We start from the raw sequence: 20,224 nt of genomic DNA on the forward strand, positions 1-20,224 counted from the left end.
CTCTGACTCTGTGCCCTGTGACTTGCTGAGTTTCGCGGGCGCGCGATCTGCCTCCTGGGGGAAGGCCCTGATGCACGTGTAAGATCTGTACCTTGGGACCGGCACTGTGGTGTAGTAGGTAAAGCTGCTGCCTGCAGTGCCGGCATCCCATATGGGCCCCAGTTCAAGTCCCGGCTGCTCCACTTCCGATCCAGCTCTCTGCTATGGCCTGGGAAAGCAGTAGAAGATGGCCCAAGTGCTTGGGCCCCTGCACCCATGTGGGAGACCTGGAAGAAGCTCCTGGCTTCGGATTGGCACAACAAATCTTTAAAAAAAAAAAAAGATCCTTACCTCACACCACACACCAAATAAATTCCAGAGGAATTTCAGGGGTAAGTGCAGAAAACGTAGCAGTGATTTTAGAAATTAAAATAAAATTCAGAAAAATATTTATCTTACATTTGAGAAAGGAATCTGACCATAAATTACAGATTCTTATTTCATAAAATGTAAACTTTTCTGCACATAAAAAATCCAAGTGGTATTTTATTAACGCGTAAAGATTTAACAGCCTTCGCTATGTCGCGTTCATATGATCAATAAGGAAATCAGTTCCTTCGTAGGAAGAACAGCAAACGTTACCGACGATTTGAAGAGATAAAAACATGCATTGAAGGCATTAAGAAATGGCCAGCGCTCATGGCGGCCCAGAAAGGGACATCGAGATGCGATACTCCGTTTGCTCCAGCACATCCGTGCGTCTCTCAGGAGGAGCACCGCTCACAGCAGCTGGCGTGGCTTTCCGAAGGCGTTTCCACGATTTGTGCCAGACTTCAAAGGGGCACGGTTGCATTTCTCACACCATTTGCGTTAGTCACCATGGCCAAAGCTGGAAAAAATGTAGATATCTGAAGAGAAAGGAAATAGTTTAAAAAACATGTTGTTGAAGAAATTTTGATGAAATGGTGAAGTCATGAAAAAATTTATATAAAAATGTTAAAACCAAACCATGCAAAGCAAGATATGCAGTGTGATTCCACTTACTTAAAAATCTACATATTTGTATATAGAAAAAGTTTAGGCGAGCACAGACTGAAATAGTAAAATATTAGCCCTGGTTTCTGCTAACACAGGGAGGCGCTTCAAAACGTTCATGAGAAAATGCATTAAAAATGTGAGGGTTTTTTGCACAACACATGAAAAAGGTGCATATGAGAAAATGCGTGCATTTCAAAAGCGATTTCTTTGGCAGCAAAATAAATTCTTAATTCCATTTATCCAACTTCTAAGTGACTCCCTTGGAGCCGCCTTCTGCTCTCTTGGTTTCCGGGTTTTCTGGGATTCTCGCCTATTGCTCTCCCAAGCTTTGCGCGCTGGCGTCAGATCCACAGTGCAATGGCTGATGGAAACGGTAGCTTCTAGAATGCGTCCGGTAAACACCGGCTCTTTCTGGCCGAGTCATCTCCCCAGGCACTCTCTGTGCAGCCCTGCCCTCAAACAGCTCCCAACTCCCCCGGGGGCAGGTGCACTTCAGGGCTGGGTGACACAATCCCTCTGAGACCCAACAAAACCTACTGGAAGCCAGATCAGGTCCGACCTGATGGGGCAGGTGTGTGGCTTGCAGGAAGAAGAAGAAACGGCGACAGCCGAGCAGTGAGCTTCCTGCCCGAACAGCCGCCCCCCAGAGCCTGCCTTGGGTGCCTGCGGGCCGGGGCCTGGCGGCTGATCCCGGGGAGCAGGGTGGGGGCTGCTGGCCCTCCCAGGTGATCTCAGGCAAGGAGAACGCTGGTCTCCTGGACAGGCCAGCAGCCCAGTCACGCGTCTCTGAGATAGGCCGTCTCAGCCATCCTGCCCGGACGCGGCCGGAGGAAACCCAAGCCGGTACCCCTCCCTCGCGCCCTCCGCCCGCGCAGACCGAGCGCGGCCTTCGGTAAGCAATGCTTTTAATAGCTCTGCTTGGAAATGACTGTGTCAAACCCAAGACCAAATTGGAAGTTTCCGATTTCACAGGACTTGGACGGACCTGCACTGCGACACGCTGAGGGCTGTGGTCACTGGCCAGCCGGGGGCTGCGCCCTGTCGGAGGCCGGCAGCCTGCAGGGAGCGCCAGTGCGGCTTGCGTGGCTGGCACACCGGGCCACACCCCGTGGAGCCCCCTGCCCCCACCTCTGCACCTTGCAGGGACCCCCGGGCCTTGAGGGCGGGGAGAAGAGTAGACTGTGCTTAGCGTGGTGGCAGAGGCACAACCAGCCGGGCCTGCCCTGAACCACTAGGGACAGAGGCGCTGCTAGCTGCTCCGTCTCAGACTCCTGGGCGTGCCGGCCGCTTCCCAACAGAACCCAGGCTTCTCCTGGACGCGGGTGGCAGGTACCCTCCAGCAGGCTCCCGGCTCTGCGTACCAGCAGGCCGCCAGTCTTGCACCTCGGAGTTCTGATCTGTGAGGCCGTGCCCCACCGAGGGAGGGGTTCTCCTGCCTTCCAGGGGTCCCCCTTTCTCCCTCGCGGTCTGTGCGTGGTCGCCGGTACCTTTTCATCTAAGGCCCGAGGGGGCGTGCGAAGGCGTGCACGCGCTTGGCTGCTGTCGCCGCCCTTTGCCGCCAGCTCTCTCCAAGCTCTCTGAGATAGGAAGCTGCCCTTAGCTCCGGGCCTCCAGAGCCGACAGGGCCGCTGGCCGCCGGCAGCAGCAGCAGACCTGGGCATTTGTTTGAAACGCGAATTCTTGGGTCCCACCCGGACCTGCTGAGTCAGGGGCTGTGGGGGGAGGCCCAGCTGCTGGGTTGTAGGGAGCCCCGGGTGCGTCTGGGCAGGGTCTTCCAAACAGGGCTGCACTCCACAGCCAGCCGGAGGCTCCGGCACGGGAGGGCATCCCAGCCGGAAGCGCAGGCTGAACCTGGAAGGTGGCGGCTGTGTGTCCAGAGGCTCAGCACCGCTAACAGTGCCGCCGACACGAAGCTCGGAGCCCATGGCCGTCGCCAGCCACCGTGGCCAGGGGCTGCACCAGCCCTCGGCTATTCTGCGCCGAGTAGGTGGCAGGGTGCTCTGTTTCTCTCGCAAAGCCACGTTCTCGTTCCCATAAATATTCCATGGAGCAGCCTTTGCATGGTTTCAAGCGGGTGGATAATTCTAGAGTGCCACGTTTGACAAATGACATCAGCTCGCCGGCCCTCGCCATAAACCAATTTAGAACTCTTATGCATCATTTGGCTTCAGGTCAAGGTGGAGTAATACGACCCAGGGAGGATACGGCACAGCACGTCCTGGGCAGTGCGCTCTGGATCAGCCCGGCTCAGGCCGGCAGGACGAGCGCCCCCGGAGGCGGGGTCAGGTCCCCTCCCCCCTGCACTGCCGCCTTCCCACCTCCCTCCTACCGACCTACGATGGCCCTGCGGTCCCGTTTTTCCAGGAACCACACGTGTCCTCCAAGCCCGGGGCTGAGTCACCGCGATCCCATCTCCTGCGTCGGGCGCTGGCTGGGGAGCAAGCGCAGGACTTGAATGCAGGCGATGGAGACCCCGGAGGAAGTCTGCGGGGGGCGCTTCCGGGGAGTTCTTGCTACAGAGAGGCCAGGGGACATTGTCTGTCCCCTGAGGGCGCCTGCAGCCGTGAGCCAAGGAACATGTCCCAAGCAAAGCCCAGTGAGGCGTGGCCGGAGGGTGGGGCCTCCAGGTTCTGCGTGGGCCAGGACTGAGGGGGTGTGGGGGGCTGTGTGGGGGATGTGACAGACTGGGCCTGTGCAGTCACCAGGGCCACTAGCTGGAGAGCCGCGGTGCCGGCCCGGCGTTCCCCGGCCGCGGCTGAGAGCCTCAGATCGCGGGGCCTGAGCACCGGCGTTCCCCGGCCACAGCTGAGAGCCTCAGATCGCGGGGCCTGAGCACCGGGAACGCTGTGGGGTCCCGGGCGGGAGGAGGCAGGGGCCGCAGCGCGGGGACTCGGAGCTCGCCTGGCTATGGGGGACCCAGGACGCCTGCCCTGCCGGTGCGGGCGGGTCCTCCTCGGGGTCCACTGAGCCCCCTCACAGACACCCCCAGGAATGATGCCGGCCAGCTCTCCACACAGCCCTTAACCAGTGGAGTGGATGCAACAAGTGAACCTTGGCAGGGGGCAGGAAGTCGGTCCCTAGGACCCGCGGCTGGGTTAGAGCCCTGGGGCCCCTGCCCTCCGGGCAGCCCTGCCCCGCAACTGGGCGGAAGCCCATGGTGGGCACCGGTTCTGCTGCCACCTAGCCAGGAACGAGCGGGCCCACGTCACCCCGAGCACCAGTGCCCGCCAGGATATGCGTGCCAGCCCCGCAAAGCCCACGTGAGAAGACCGTTTCCTATTATTTTGGCTGAGACCTCGCTCCCACACAGGCTGGAGCTCAACGAGGCTTTCTGTATACTGCTGGGTTTTTTTTTTTTTTTTAAGTTATTTTTTAATTTGAAGGGCAGAGTTACAGAGAGAGAGAGAGAGAGAGAGAGAGGGAGGTCTTCCATCCACTGGCTCACTCCCCAAATGGCCACAAAGGCCAGAGCTGGGCTGATCCGAAGCCAGGAGCCAGGAGCTTCTTCTGGGTCTCCCGCACGAGTGCAGGGGCCCAAGCATTTGGGCCATCCTCCACTGCTTCCCCAGGTGTATTAGCAGGGAGCTGGGTCAGAAGTGGAGCAGCCGGGACTAGAACCGGTGCCCATATGGGCGCCGCAGACGGCAGGCAGCTTAACCCCCTGTGCCACAGCGCCGGCCCTGTCTGCCACTCTGATGCCTGAGGACCCCATGGAGCCATCAACTCCAAAGCTACGCCTGCCTGGCGCAGGGGAGGACGCACGCTCCGTTCCCACGCGTGTTGCCGTCACGCCCACCCCCAGTCCGAGTGTCTTGTGCCCGGCGCGCCCCGCCCGCCGGGAAGGCCCTCCACAAAGGTTCGTTCCTGGAATGCAGGCGTGAGCTCTGCGTGCAGGCGGAAGCCGAGGACGACTCGCGGAGCCCGAAGGTGTTCTTGACTGCGCCTGGAGAGAGAAGCCCCAGCAGCCTTTCCCTGCCGCGAGGCTGACGCGGCGCGTGCGGGTGGGGGGAGCACCTCTGCCCCCGCCCCCTCGGGTTGGCAGGCTCGCCCTCCCTGGAAGGCTGGGAGGCTGGGTGCTGTGCTCAGGTGAATACTGTTAGACTTTCGTGCCTGCAGGGGTCTTTCTTTGAAGCCCACGGAGCTCGCTGGCTGCTTATTACAGGCTGCTGCTCTGCCGCGGGCGCGCGTGGGTGCACTGTGAGGGGGCAGCTGCGCCAGCCCTGGGGCCCCCAGTTCACGGGCCACACACAGCATGCTCGGAAGTAGACAGGGAGATCGGCTGCGGTCACCTCCTGTGTCCTTTTCCCAAAGACACAACAGGGGGCTGCCCTCTGGCTTCCTTGTGTCTCAGGAACCGGGGCTGCTCCGTGCTCAGAGTGACTGGCTCGACAACCAGCTGCCCCCCTCCTGAGAGAGAGTGGACAACTCCATGGGCACCGGCCTCGTGTCCTGAGAGAGTGGACGCCCCTGTGGGCACCAGCACCACACCCTGAGAGAGTGGACGCCCCCGTGGGCAACAGCCTTGTGTCCTGAGAGAGTGGACGCCTCCGTGGGCACCAGCCCCACACCCTGAGAGAGTGGACGCCCCCGTGGGCACCAGCCCCACACCCTGAGAGAGTGGACGCCCCCGTAGGCACCAGCCCCGTGTCCTGAGAGAGTGGACGCCTTGTGGACACCAGCCCCTTCTCCTGCACCCTGGTCACCCGCACAGGAGGTGAGATCTGTTTGTCACCGTCGGAGCTGAGCCGCCTCGCCGGGCCCCACCGCCCCTGGCGCTTTCTCGCAGAAGTGTGCGTGCCCGTGTCTGCCTCTCCTCACCATGCTCTCGGCCAGGAACCCTGGGCCTGGAACACTTACAGTAGCAGACACTCGGTAAATATTTTGAAAGGGAACTGAATCATTATGTAATGGTGAGCAGGCCCGGGCTCCGCTGGCTGACAGATATTTACCCAGCTCGGAGCAGCAAGGTGTGTGCTTACGTAACCGGGAGAGCCGGGAGGGGAGCCAGCCAGCCGCACCTCCGAGCCCAGCCTTGTCGCTCTGGCTGAGCCATTGACGCTGTGTGGAGTGGAGTGACAGCAAATCCTTCAACCGTTGTGGGGACGTTAAATGAGGGGACTTTAGGGGTGCATTGTGCCCCCCAAATTCACGTGAAGTCCTAGAGCCCAGAGCCTCATGTGGAAGCAGGGCCACTGCAGAGTGTGGGTCGCCACTGTCCTTCTAGAAAGGGGAGAACTCTCCGTCAGCCAAGGGTCCACGGGCCAAGGACCCCAGGGTCGGCCCGCAACGAGCAGCGGCCGGGAGGGGCGTGAGCGGGTGCGGCAGCCTGAGCCTGGCCTCCCACGGTGCCCTGGTGCCCTCCCAGCAGACGCACACGGCGAGGGCAGCACCCGCAGCTCACACGCAGCCGTCTCTCTCCTGTTGAGCTAGACTTCCCCAGACGATGGCGAGCGGCAGGCTGGTGACCAGGCCTGGGCGAGGCTGACCCGCAGGTGCCACGGGGGGAGGGGCAGGTCTGCTGTCCCTTTGCACAGCTCCGTGACTTCAATGATCATGCCCTGCATAGCTCTCTAAAACGAAAAGTATAAGAAAGGATTTTGAATGTTTTTGTCTTAGAGAAATGTTCAACGGGGGCCTGTATTGTGATCTAGTGGGTAAAGCCGCTGCCTGCAACGCCAGCTCCCATACGGGCGCCGGCTCGAGCCCAGCTGCTCCGCTTCCGGTCCCGCTCCCTGCCAGTGCCCCTGGAAAGGCAGCAGAGCCCGGGCCAAGTTCTGGGCCTGCACCCCCATGGGAGCCCGGAAGAATCTTTTAAAGATTAATGAATCTTTTTATAAAAAGGATGATTAGGGCCGGCGCCGCGGCTCACTAGGCTAATCCTCCGCCTAGCGGCGCCGGCACACCGGGTTCTAGTCCCGGTCGGGGCGCCGGATTCTGTCCCGGTTGCCCCTCTTCCAGGCCAGCCCTCTGCTGTGGCCAGGGAGTACAGTGGAGGATGGCCCAGGTGCTTGGGCCCTGCACCCCATGGGAGACCAGGAGAAGCTCCTGGCTCCTGCCACCGGATCAGCGCGGTGCGCCGGCCGCGGCAGCCATTGGAGGGTGAACCAACGGCAAAGGAAGACCTTTCTCTCTGTCTCTCTCTCTCACTGTCCACTCTGCCTGTCAAAAAAAAAAAAAAAAAAAAGGATGATTAATGTCTGAGGAGGTAGATATGTCCACACTGATTAAAACATTCACAGTGTATACCTATATCAGAACATCACATATGTACAACGTTTGTCAGCTAAAGGTTTTTTTTTATTATTATTATTTGACAGGTAGAGTTACAGCCAGTGAGAGAGAGAAACAGACAGTTGGTTCACCCCCTAAATGGCTGCTACGGCCGGCACTGCACCGATCTGAAGCCAGGAGCCAGGTGCTTCCTCCTGGTCTCCCATGGGGTGCAGGGCCCAAGCACTTGGGCCATCCTCCACTGCCTTCCCAGGCCATAGCCGAGAGCTGGCCTGGAAGAGGAGCAACCGGGACTAGAACCTGCACCCATATGGGATGTCAGCGCCGCAGGTAGGGGATTAACCAAGTGAGCCACGCCGCCGGCCCATCCAGCTAAAGATTTTTGAAAGTCTCATTCTAGTACAGTTAACATGGTGAGTTACATGGATGAATATTTCCACTTTCTTTTTCAGGATTTGTTCATTTATGGGAAAGGCAGAGAGGCAGAGACACACACACAGGGAGAGAGACGAAGCTCCCATTCCCTGGTTCACTCCAGTTGCCCGCAACAGCCAGGGCTGGACCAGGCTGAAGCCCAGGAGCCAGGTGCTCCATCTGGGCCTCCCGTGAGGGTGGCGGGAACGCAAGCAGAGCCATCACCCATGGCCTCCCAGATGCATTAGCGGGAAGTTGATCAGACGTGCACAGCAGCTGGGACTGGAACATTCTGGCAAGGGACGCGGGCACCTGGGCGGCAGCTTAACCTCTGTGCCACATGCCCTCCCTGAACCTTCCACTGTTAGACCAGCCTTGCACGTGCTGAATACATCACTGGTGCAATTAAAAAAAAAAGAATGCCTTAGCCGGCGCCGTGGCTCACTAGGCTAATCCTCCGCCTAGCGGCGCCGGCACACCGGGTTCTAGTCCCGGTCGGGGCGCCGGATTCTGTCCCGGTTGCCCCTCTTCCAGGCCAGCCCTCTGCTGTGGCCAGGGAGTACAGTGGAGGATGGCCCAGGTGCTTGGGCCCTGCACCCCATGGGAGACCAGGAAAAGCACCTGGCTCCTGGCTCCTGCCATCGGATCAGCACTGTGCGCCGGCCGCGGCGGCCATTGAAGGGTGAACCAACGGCAAAAGGAAGACCTTTCTCTCTGTCTCTCTCTCTCACTGTCCACTCTGCCTGTCAAAAATAAAAAAAATTAAAAAAATAAATAAATAAATAAAAAGAATGCCTTTGGCTGAGGGTAGACCTTTGATGGTAGTGGCAGGCACATCTGGAAACAGTAGCGAGTGCCGGTTTAGTAACTGTTCGCGCTGAAGTGTAGACGTCGGCTTTAAAGTCAGAATAGAGAGGCGAGGGAAGGGGTCGTCGTAAGGTTTTAGTGAAAACCCCTCTCCGCAGAGCGATCCTAGGGACGATGCGGAGAGGTTTCCTTTTCCTCGTGGTTCTCTTGCTGAACCTGGCGCTGACGCCGACTGGGAACGAGCTTGTCCCTGTCTGCGTTCTGTCGCTGTGACAAAGCCCCTGAGGCCGCACCCCGGAAGGAAAGGTTGCTGAGCTCCTGGTCTGGAGGTGAAGGGCGAGGCCCTGGTGGTGATGGCTTCACAGCCCACACAGCAAGGCCCTCCAAAGGGAGCGACACCAACCCCTGCCTAGCACCGCACCTGTACCCCGCCCGTCCCGCCGGGTCCCAGCCCCTCTCAGCCTCACCACCCTGGGCACCGAGATTCCAACACATCACCCTAGGATGCAAACCTGAGCAGTCCCAACCGCAGCAGTCTACACGGGGCACCTGACAGCCGTCGGCGACCAGCGAACCCAGCCTGACGCTGCGCGGGGCACGGGCGTCCGCCAGAGCCGCCCTTCCTCTGTGGCCACGCGGGGCTATGCAGCAGCCCCCCCGCGGCTCCCTGAAGCCCAGAGACTGCCCCCTTCCCCCAGCCGGGTCAACAGCGGTGGCCCATTCCCAGCCACTCGCCTGCAGCAGCGGCTCTGCCAGGAGCTCCCAGGGCAGCGAGAGGAGGCGTCCAGGCGAGCTCTGCACAGGGACCCCTGCCCGAGACAGAGGAGGCCTCCAGTGGGGCAGCGATGCCCAGTCTGGGGGGCTGTGTGTGAGCTGGGGAGCGTGGCCCGTGGGGGCCTTGTCGTGGCTAGGCCATCCTGGGCCACGGAGGTGCCTCTGGGCAGGCTCAGCCATCGCGGTTGTGCCCTACTGGCCGCAGAGCAGAGCGCGTAGCGTGCTGAGATGTGCTTCCCATAGCGTGTGCCGTTTTGAGTCTGTGTCACGGACACGCGCAACGCAGACGGCCATCACCACTCCCCACGTCCATTACCTTGGCATCACCCCGCGTGGGGACTGCCCAGGAGGCACTGCTTCCTCACCCCGCCTCCGGGGCCTGCTCTCCGTCCCTGCGAGCTGCCTGCCCTAGCACTGCAGACAAGGGACAACGCGACACTCCCCACGTGCTCCCTGGGCACTGCCGGTGGCCGTCCCAACGTAGCTCCCACACTTACTGTGCCAGCGCCCGGCTGCCGACCGGTGTGTGAGTTGTGACGCCTGCTGTCACGGACATGGACGTGCGGTGATTTCTTGAGTCCCTGCTGTCACTTTTGGCGTGTGCATGTGTGTGGACAAATTTTGAGGAGCACGTGGTAATTCTACATCAAATGCTCTTAGGAATGGTCACGGTCCTCGCAGCCGCTGTACGCCTTTCGGCTCCCAGGAGCTAAGAATAAGGCTTCCACTCCGCACAGCCTGGCCGACACTTGTCATTTTCCACTTGGGGGTTTTGACAGCAGCCATCCTCACGCGTGTGAGCTGGGATCTCGCGTGGTTTGTTTACGTTTCCCTGGCGTTGAGTGGACGCCGAGAAGCTCTGCCCGTGTTCTTGGCCGTCTGCGTGTCTTCTGTGGACAACTCTGAGTTCGCGGCTTTTGCCCGTTTGTCGGGTCGGCGGTTTCTGCTGCTCAGCTGTAGGACATCTGTATCTGTGCTGGCCACGCGTCGTTTATCGGATTCGTGACTTGCACATATTTCCGCCGCTCCCGGGCTGCCCTTTCGCTTTGGCGGTCTGTGCTGGGGTGTAGGAAGAGGCAGAGGCCGTGTGAAGCAGAGGAGCCGTATTTTCCTGCTGGCGCGGAGGGCGGATGTGGGTGTGGCTGGGGCAGGGGGCAGGGGGACAGGACGGACCACCAGGATGTCCAGGCGCGAGGCTGGAGGGGTCCAAGCTGAGCAGAGAGGACGGGGAGGGACTCAGTCAAGAGGCGGAAAGCAGCGGACTCCAGCAGCGGCGCAGATGAGGAAGAGAGAGGCGGGAGCAGCAGGTGCTGGGGACGTCACCGTGCAGTGGGGCAGGAGGAGCCCGGGGCACCTCTGAGGGGCAAGAGGTCCCAGCGACAGGCAGAGCAGGAGTCACTGCTGGCCCCGCGCTGTGCAGCCCCGGCCAACACCACTGCACTCCCCGGGAGCTATGCACGCTGGTCCAGGAAGCCACTCGGGGTCAGCCGGCTGGAGCCTGCCCTGGATGTCTGGGCCGCCCACACGGCCTCGCTTCCCACAGCAGCTGCTGCTGAAAACCCCAGCCCCACATCCCCTTGAGGGCTGACAAATCAATGTAACAGGGCGGATCTGGGTCAAACGTTCAGACGCTGGGACCTTGAACAACTCGCCTGGTCCTCATCCGCTCAATGGGTATAATAAGGGCAACCCCGCCCCTGCCCCATGGGGATGTGGGGAGGATGGACAGGACTGAGGCAGCTCCGCCTGTCTATACACACAGAGAGAGCTCTGCCTGTCTATACACACACAGAGAGCTCCGCCTGTCTATACACACAGAGAGAGCTCTGCCTGTCTATACACACAGAGAGCTCTGCCTGTCTATACACACACAGAGAGAGCTCCGCCTGTCTATACACAGGGAGAGAGAGCTCTGCCTGTCTATACACACACAGAGAGCTCTGCCTGTCTATACATACACAGAGAGCTTCGCCTGTTTATAAACACAGAGAGCTCTGCCTGTCTATACACACACAGAGAGAGCTCCGCCTGTCTATACATACACAGAGAGCTCCGCCTGTCTATACACACACAGAGAGCTCCGCCTGTCTATACACACACACAGAGCTCTGCCTGTCTATACATACACAGAGAGCTCCGCCTGTCTATAAACACAGAGAGCTCTGCCTGTCTATACACACACAGAGAGATCTGCCTGTCTGTACACACACAGAGAGCTCCGCCTGTCTATACACACACAGAGAGAGCTCTGCCTGTCTATACACACACTGTGAGAGCTCCGCCTGTCTATACACAGAGAGAGAGAGCTCTGCCTGTCTATACACACACAGAGAGCTCTGCCTGTCTATACACACACAGAGAGCTCCGCCTGTCTATACATACACAGAGAGCTCCGCCTGTCTATACACACACAGAGAGCTCTGCCTGTCTATACACACACAGAGAGCTCCACCTGTCTATACATACAAGAGAGCTCGCCTGTCTATACACACACAGAGAGAGCTCCGCCTGTCTATACATACACAGAGAGCTCCGCCTGTCTATACACACACAGAGAGCTCCGCCTGTCTATACACACACACAGAGCTCTGCCTGTCTATACACACACAGAGAGCTCCGCCTGTCTATAAACACAGAGAGCTCTGCCTGTCTATACACACACAGAGAGATCTGCCTGTCTGTACACACACAGAGAGCTCCGCCTGTCTATACACACACAGAGAGAGCTCCGCCTGTCTATACACACACAGAGAGAGCTCTGCCTGTCTATACACACACAGAGAGCTCCGCCTGTCTATACACAGAGAGAGAGAGCTCTGCCTGTCTATACACACACAGAGAGCTCTGCCTGTCTATACACACACAGAGAGCTCCGCCTGTCTATACATACACAGAGAGCTCCGCCTGTCTATACACACACAGAGAGCTCCGCCTGTCTATACATACACAGAGAGCTCCGCCTGTCTATACACACACAGAGAGCTCTGCTTGTCTATACACACACAGAGAGCTCTGCCTGTCTATACACACACAGAGAGCTCCACCTGTCTATACACAGAGAGAGAGAGAGCTCTGCTTGTCTATACACACAGAGAGCTCCGCCTGTCTATACACACACAGAGAGCTCCGCCTGTCTATACACACACAGAGAGAGCTCCGCCTGTCTATACACACACAGAGAGCTCTGCCTGTCTATACACACACAGAGAGCTCGCCTGTCTATACACACACAGAGAGCTCGCCTGTCTATACACACACAGAGAGCTCTGCCTGTCTATACATACACAGAGAGCTCCGCCTGTCTATACACACACAGAGAGCTCTGCCTGTCTATACACAGAGAGAGAGCTCCGCCTGTCTATACACACAGAGAGAGAGAGCTCTGCTTGTCTATACACACACAGAGAGCTCCACCTGTCTATACACACACAGAAAGTTCCGCCTGTCTATACACACACAGAGAGCTCCGCCTGTCTATACACAGAGAGAGAGAGAGCTCTGCCTGTCTATACACACACAGAGAGAGCTCTGCCTGTCTATACACACACAGAGAGCTCTGCCTGTCTATACACACAGAGAGAGCTCTGCCTGTCTATACACAGAGAGAGAGCTCCGCCTGTCTATACACACACAGAGAGCTCTGCCTGTCTATACACACACAGAGAGCTCCGCCTGTCTATACACACAGAGAGAGAGCTCTGCCTGTCTATACACACACAGAGAGAGCTCCGCCTGTCTATACACACACAGAGAGCTCCGCCTGTCTATACACACACTGTGAGAGCTCCGCCTGTCAATACACACAGATAGATAGCTCTGCCTGTCTATACACACAGAGAGAGAGCTCTGCCTGTCTATACACACACAGAGAGCTCTGCCTGTCTATACACACACAGAGAGCTCCGCCTGTCTATACACACACAGAGAGCTCTGCCTGTCTATACACACACAGAGAGCTCCACCTGTCTATACATACAAGAGAGCTCGCCTGTCTATACACACACAGAGAGAGCTCCGCCTGTCTATACATACACAGAGAGCTCCGCCTGTCTATACACACACAGAGAGCTCCGCCTGTCTATACACACACACAGAGCTCTGCCTGTCTATACACACACAGAGAGCTCCGCCTGTCTATAAACACAGAGAGCTCTGCCTGTCTATACACACACAGAGAGAGCTCTGCCTGTCTGTACACACACAGAGAGCTCCGCCTGTCTATACACAGAGAGAGAGAGCTCTGCCTGTCTATACACACACAGAGAGCTCCGCCTGTCTATACACACACAGAGAGCTCCGCCTGTCTATACATACACAGAGAGCTCCGCCTGTCTATACACACACAGAGAGCTCTGCCTGTCTATACACACACAGAGAGCTCCACCTGTCTATACATACAAGAGAGCTCGCCTGTCTATACACACACAGAGAGAGCTCCGCCTGTCTATACATACACAGAGAGCTCCGCCTGTCTATACACACACAGAGAGCTCCGCCTGTCTATACACACACACAGAGCTCTGCCTGTCTATACACACACAGAGAGCTCCGCCTGTCTATAAACACAGAGAGCTCTGCCTGTCTATACACACACAGAGAGATCTGCCTGTCTGTACACACACAGAGAGCTCCGCCTGTCTATACACACACAGAGAGAGCTCCGCCTGTCTATACACACACAGAGAGAGCTCTGCCTGTCTATACACACACAGAGAGCTCCGCCTGTCTATACACAGAGAGAGAGAGCTCTGCCTGTCTATACACACACAGAGAGCTCTGCCTGTCTATACACACACAGAGAGCTCCGCCTGTCTATACATACACAGAGAGCTCCGCCTGTCTATACACACACAGAGAGCTCCGCCTGTCTATACATACACAGAGAGCTCCGCCTGTCTATATACACACAGAGAGCTCTGCTTGTCTATACACACACAGAGAGCTCTGCCTGTCTATACACACACAGAGAGCTCCACCTGTCTATACACAGAGAGAGAGAGAGCTCTGCTTGTCTATACACACAGAGAGCTCCGCCTGTCTATACACACACAGAGAGCTCCGCCTGTCTATACACACACAGAGAGAGCTCCGCCTGTCTATACACACACAGAGAGCTCTGCCTGTCTATACACACACAGAGAGCTCGCCTGTCTATACACACACAGAGAGCTCCGCCTGTCTATACACACACAGAGAGCTCTGCCTGTCTATACATACACAGAGAGCTCCGCCTGTCTATACACACACAGAGAGCTCTGCCTGTCTATACACAGAGAGAGAGCTCCGCCTGTCTATACACACAGAGAGAGAGAGCTCTGCTTGTCTATACACACACAGAGAGCTCCACCTGTCTATACACACACAGAAAGTTCCGCCGGTCTATACACACACAGAGAGCTCCGCCTGTCTATACACAGAGAGAGAGAGAGCTCTGCCTGTCTATACACACACAGAGAGAGCTCTGCCTGTCTATACACACAGAGAGAGCTCTGCCTGTCTATACACACAGAGAGAGCTCTGCCTGTCTATACACACACAGAGAGCTCCGCCTGTCTATACACACACAGAGAGCTCTGCCTGTCTATACACACACAGAGAGCTCCGCCTGTCTATACACACAGAGAGAGAGCTCTGCCTGTCTATACACACACAGAGAGAGCTCCACCTGTCTATACACACACAGAGAGCTCCGCCTGTCTATACACACACTGTGAGAGCTCCGCCTGTCAATACACACAGATAGATAGCTCTGCCTGTCTATACACACAGAGAGAGAGCTCTGCCTGTCTATACACACACAGAGAGCTCTGCCTGTCTATACACACACAGAGAGCTCCGCCTGTCTATACACACACAGAGAGCTCTGCCTGTCTATACACACACAGAGAGCTCCACCTGTCTATACATACAAGAGAGCTCGCCTGTCTATACACACACAGAGAGAGCTCCGCCTGTCTATACATACACAGAGAGCTCCGCCTGTCTATACACACACAGAGAGCTCCGCCTGTCTATACACACACACAGAGCTCTGCCTGTCTATACACACACAGAGAGCTCCGCCTGTCTATAAACACAGAGAGCTCTGCCTGTCTATACACACACAGAGAGATCTGCCTGTCTGTACACACACAGAGAGCTCCGCCTGTCTATACACACACAGAGAGAGCTCCGCCTGTCTATACACACACAGAGAGAGCTCTGCCTGTCTATACACACACAGAGAGCTCCGCCTGTCTATACACAGAGAGAGAGAGCTCTGCCTGTCTATACACACACAGAGAGCTCCGCCTGTCTATACACACACAGAGAGCTCCGCCTGTCTATACATACACAGAGAGCTCCGCCTGTCTATACACACACAGAGAGCTCCGCCTGTCTATACATACACAGAGAGCTCCGCCTGTCTATACACACACAGAGAGCTCTGCTTGTCTATACACACACAGAGAGCTCTGCCTGTCTATACACACACAGAGAGCTCCACCTGTCTATACACAGAGAGAGAGAGAGCTCTGCTTGTCTATACACACAGAGAGCTCCGCCTGTCTATACACACACAGAGAGCTCCGCCTGTCTATACACACACAGAGAGAGCTCCGCCTGTCTATACACACACAGAGAGCTCTGCCTGTCTATACACACACAGAGAGCTCGCCTGTCTATACACACACAGAGAGCTCCGCCTGTCTATACACACACAGAGAGCTCTGCCTGTCTATACATACACAGAGAGCTCCGCCTGTCTATACACACACAGAGAGCTCTGCCTGTCTATACACAGAGAGAGAGCTCCGCCTGTCTATACACACAGAGAGAGAGAGCTCTGCTTGTCTATACACACACAGAGAGCTCCACCTGTCTATACACACACAGAAAGTTCCGCCTGTCTATACACACACAGAGAGCTCCGCCTGTCTATACACACACAGAGAGCTCTGCCTGTCTATACACACACAGAGAGCTCTGCCTGTCTATACACACACAGAGAGCTCGCCTGTCTATACACACACAGAGAGCTCCGCCTGTCTATACACACACAGAGAGCTCTGCCTGTCTATACATACACAGAGAGCTCCGCCTGTCTATACACACACAGAGAGCTCTGCCTGTCTATACACAGAGAGAGAGCTCCGCCTGTCTATACACACAGAGAGAGAGAGCTCTGCTTGTCTATACACACACAGAGAGCTCCACCTGTCTATACACACACAGAAAGTTCCGCCGGTCTATACACACACAGAGAGCTCCGCCTGTCTATACACAGAGAGAGAGAGAGCTCTGCCTGTCTATACACACACAGAGAGAGCTCTGCCTGTCTATACACACAGAGAGAGCTCTGCCTGTCTATACACACAGAGAGAGCTCTGCCTGTCTATACACACACAGAGAGCTCCGCCTGTCTATACACACACAGAGAGCTCTGCCTGTCTATACACACACAGAGAGCTCCGCCTGTCTATACACACAGAGAGAGAGCTCTGCCTGTCTATACACACACAGAGAGAGCTCCGCCTGTCTATACACACACAGAGAGCTCCGCCTGTCTATACACACACTGTGAGAGCTCCGCCTGTCAATACACACAGATAGATAGCTCTGCCTGTCTATACACACAGAGAGAGAGCTCTGCCTGTCTATACACACACAGAGAGCTCTGCCTGTCTATACACACACAGAGAGCTCCGCCTGTTTATAAACACAGAGAGCTCCGCCTGTCTATACACACAGAGAGAGCTCCGCCTGTCTATACACACACAGAGAGCTCCACCTGTTTATAAACACAGAGAGCTCCGCCTGTCTATACAGACAGAGAGAGCTCTGCCTGTCTATACACAGAGAGAGCTCCACCTGTCTATACACACACAGAGAGGAGGGCCTTTGAGGTGACGTGAAGAGTTCGTGGAAATTAGAGTAAGAGTTTTCTTTCGTGCAGAGGAATCTGAGTTGCATGAATGGTCTTGTCATGGTTTCCCTGAACATTTAGAGGACATGAACGGCCATGTCATGGTTCCCATGAACACTTAGAGGACATGATCTGCCGTGTCATGGTTTCTATGAGCACTTAGAGGACATGAACGGCCGTGTCATGGTTTCTATGAGCACTTAGAGGACATAGGGCCGGCACCGCGGCTCACTAGGCTAATCCTCCGCCTAGCGGCGCCGGCACACCGGGTTCTAGTCCCGGTTGGGGCGCCGGATTCTGTCCCGGTTGCCCCTCTTCCAGGCCAGCTCTCTGCTGTGGCCAGGGAGTGCAGTGGAGGATGGCCCAGGTGCTTGGGCCCTGCACCCCATGGGAGACCAGGAAAAGCACCTGGCTCCTGGCTCCTGCCATCGGATCAGCGCGGTGCACTGGCCGCAGCGCGCCAGCCGCGGCGGCCATTGGAGGGTGAACCAACGGCAAAGGAAGACCTTTCTCTCTGTCTCTCTCTCTCACTGTCCACTCTGCCTGTCAAAAAAAAAAAATGAGCACTTAGAGGACATGAACGGCCGTGTCACGGTTCCCATGAACACTCAGAGGACATGCATGGCTGTGTCACGGTTTCCATGAACATTTAGAGGACACGCATGGCCGTGTCATGGTTTCCATGAACACTCAGAGGACATGCATGGCCGTGTCACAGTTTCCATGAACATTTAGAGGACTCTTCGTATGCATGGATTTCCAAATATTTTGACCAAAATCAACTTTAATTTCCATTTTCCCTGAACTTCTTGAAGCTTCCTGCGGAGCGTGTGTTGTTAGGGTTGGTGGGGGGGGCGGACGGAGGGAGAAATAAGCAGAGGTTAACAGTCTCTACTCCAAAGCCACAGTTTGCGCACTTCTGGGCAGGCTGACTGGGACAGTGAGGAGCGTGACGTGCCCCCATCCCCCCCCCCCCAGGCAATACGGGTACGTCCAGGATTTTGTGTGTTTAATGCTCCTGTCCATGCTAATGAGCTTCTTGTTGTACTTCGAGTGGCTTCGAAGGGGTCACACACGGCGACCGTACCTGTCACAGGTGTGTGCGCCACAAGCCAGCCCCAACCCACACGTTCTCAATCGAGTCACTTGCTGACGTTAAACTTGGAAGACATCACATAAGATTCTGGATGTTTGGCCTCTCCTGATGCAGCCCACGGGACTCAGCCCACTGCACCCAGTCCCCTGCCTCATGGGCACGTGAGCCAGACCCCTCCCACACCAAGTGCCCGTGGAGCCCCCGAGGCTCGGCCTGGTGCACCGAGGCGCCCGTGGGCACTGGGCAGCCCTGGGCTGAAGCACGCTGCGCCGTGAGCGTGAAACACACACTGGGTTCCAGAGGTGCACCACAGGAAACAGAGAGCTACATCGTTAGTAGTTTCTGCTTGTATCCCACGTGGACGTGGTGACGGTCTCCATCCATTGGGCTGGATGCAAGCTGTAATTAAAAGTGATTTTTTCTGTTTCCTGTCGCTTCCGACATAGCTGCTGGGAAGTTTAAATCACAAGTGCGCCGTGGTGCTCAGGGGATGGGGTGCGTGTGCAGGAGCGTGCATTTAGCTCTGGTTCTGCAGGCATCCCAGGGGCTCCAGGCTCCCGCAGGCAGCGCCGGGCTCAGAAGTGAACGGCGCTCAGCAGAGATTGAGCCCGACTCCCGGAAGCTGGCGAGACGCGTGCGCCCTGACGGGAATGGAGCGTGGACCCGAGCGGCGGAACTGAACCAGACCTGGGCCAGCCCCTCCCGGCCTGGGCCTCCTGCCTCGGTGGGAGCCAGGAGCCAGAGAAGGGGAGGACCCCCAGGACTGGGGCTTCAAGTCTGACCTGAACTGGTGTCTACTCCGTCCTCTGAGAAGCAAGGGCCAAGACAGGACGAACAGGTCCAGAACTGCAGGGAGGCCAGATGGCCGGGAGGCCCCTGGGGAGGCCTTGGAGCTGGGCTGGGAAGGGTGGGAGGAGGCGCCCAGGGTGGTCCCGGAAGCCCTGCGGGTCACTTCTGTCCTCAGGGTGGACGCCTCACAGAACCTGCTCGTCAGGACTTTTCCCTGACTGCAAATGCAATGAGGGCTCCTTGTGCAAACTTAGAAAGATGGAGAAAAAAGTCATCACCCAATCCTACCACGCAGAAGCTGTCCCCATGAACACTCGTTTGTTCAACGCACACATGCACATGTTTATGTGTGATCATACTGCACATGCACTTTTTAAAGATTTATTTATTTGAAAAGCAGAGGAGGAGGGCTGGCGCCGTGGCTCATTTGGTTAATCTTCCACCTGCGGCACCGGCATCCCATATGGGCGCCGGATTCTGTCCCGGTTGCCCCTCTTCCAGGCCAGCTCTCTGCTGTGGCCCAGGAGTGCAGTGAAGGATGGCCCAAGTGCTTGGGCCCTGCACCCCATGGGAGACCAGGAGAAGCACCTGGCTCCTGCCTTCGGATTGGCACAGCGCCAGCCGTAGCACCATTTAGGGGATGAACCAACGGAAGGAAGACCTTTCTCTCTGTCTCTCTCTCTCACTGTCTATAATTCTACCTGTCACATGAAGTTTAAAAAAAAAGAGCGGAGGAGGAAGAGAGAGACAGAGACAGAGACAGAAACAGAGAGAGGTCTTCCATCCAGTGGTCCACGCCCCAGACGGCTGAAGCTCCATCCAGATCTCCCACGTGGGTGTCAGGGCCCCCGGCCCTGGGCTGTCCTCTGCTGCCCGCCCAGGCGCGTTGGCAGGGAGCTTTGTCAGAGCGGAGCAGCCGGGGCAGGCGCGGGGATGCGGCGTCACAGGTGGCAGCTGAGCTCTCTGCACCCCCCGCCGGCCCCTAAATGCGGTACGATGCACCGTAAACACTCCCGCATCCTCTCCGGCTCCGGGGCGTGGTGCGTATTCCCGTTTCCTGGCGTGAACTCCTCAGAGTGTCACACCCGCCCGGGCCAGGAGCTCACGTCCTCTGCTTTTGACGCATGCGTGACGAAGCCAGCCGGCCGCGGGGCAGGTGCCGGTCTCCCTAATCCTTCCTCAGGTCTCCG

General features: G+C 57.0%; 1 long non-coding RNA gene across 1 annotated transcript; it reads right to left on the reverse strand.

Annotated features, from left to right (window-relative positions):
* Positions 1–494: 494 nt before the first annotated feature.
* On the reverse strand, positions 495–1,899 carry LOC138844908 (uncharacterized). The gene is made up of 2 exons (XR_011381321.2): positions 1,555–1,899; positions 495–887 (listed from the first exon to the last, which is right to left on the reverse strand). It is a non-coding gene; the product is annotated as an uncharacterized LOC138844908 (long non-coding RNA).
* Positions 1,900–20,224: the final 18,325 nt, after the last annotated feature.

Source organism: Oryctolagus cuniculus, chromosome 13 (assembly GCF_051225735.1).
Source record: "Oryctolagus cuniculus isolate XC-2025 breed Fujian yellow rabbit chromosome 13, ASM5122573v1, whole genome shotgun sequence".
NCBI classification, from domain to species: Eukaryota; Metazoa; Chordata; class Mammalia; order Lagomorpha; family Leporidae; genus Oryctolagus; species Oryctolagus cuniculus.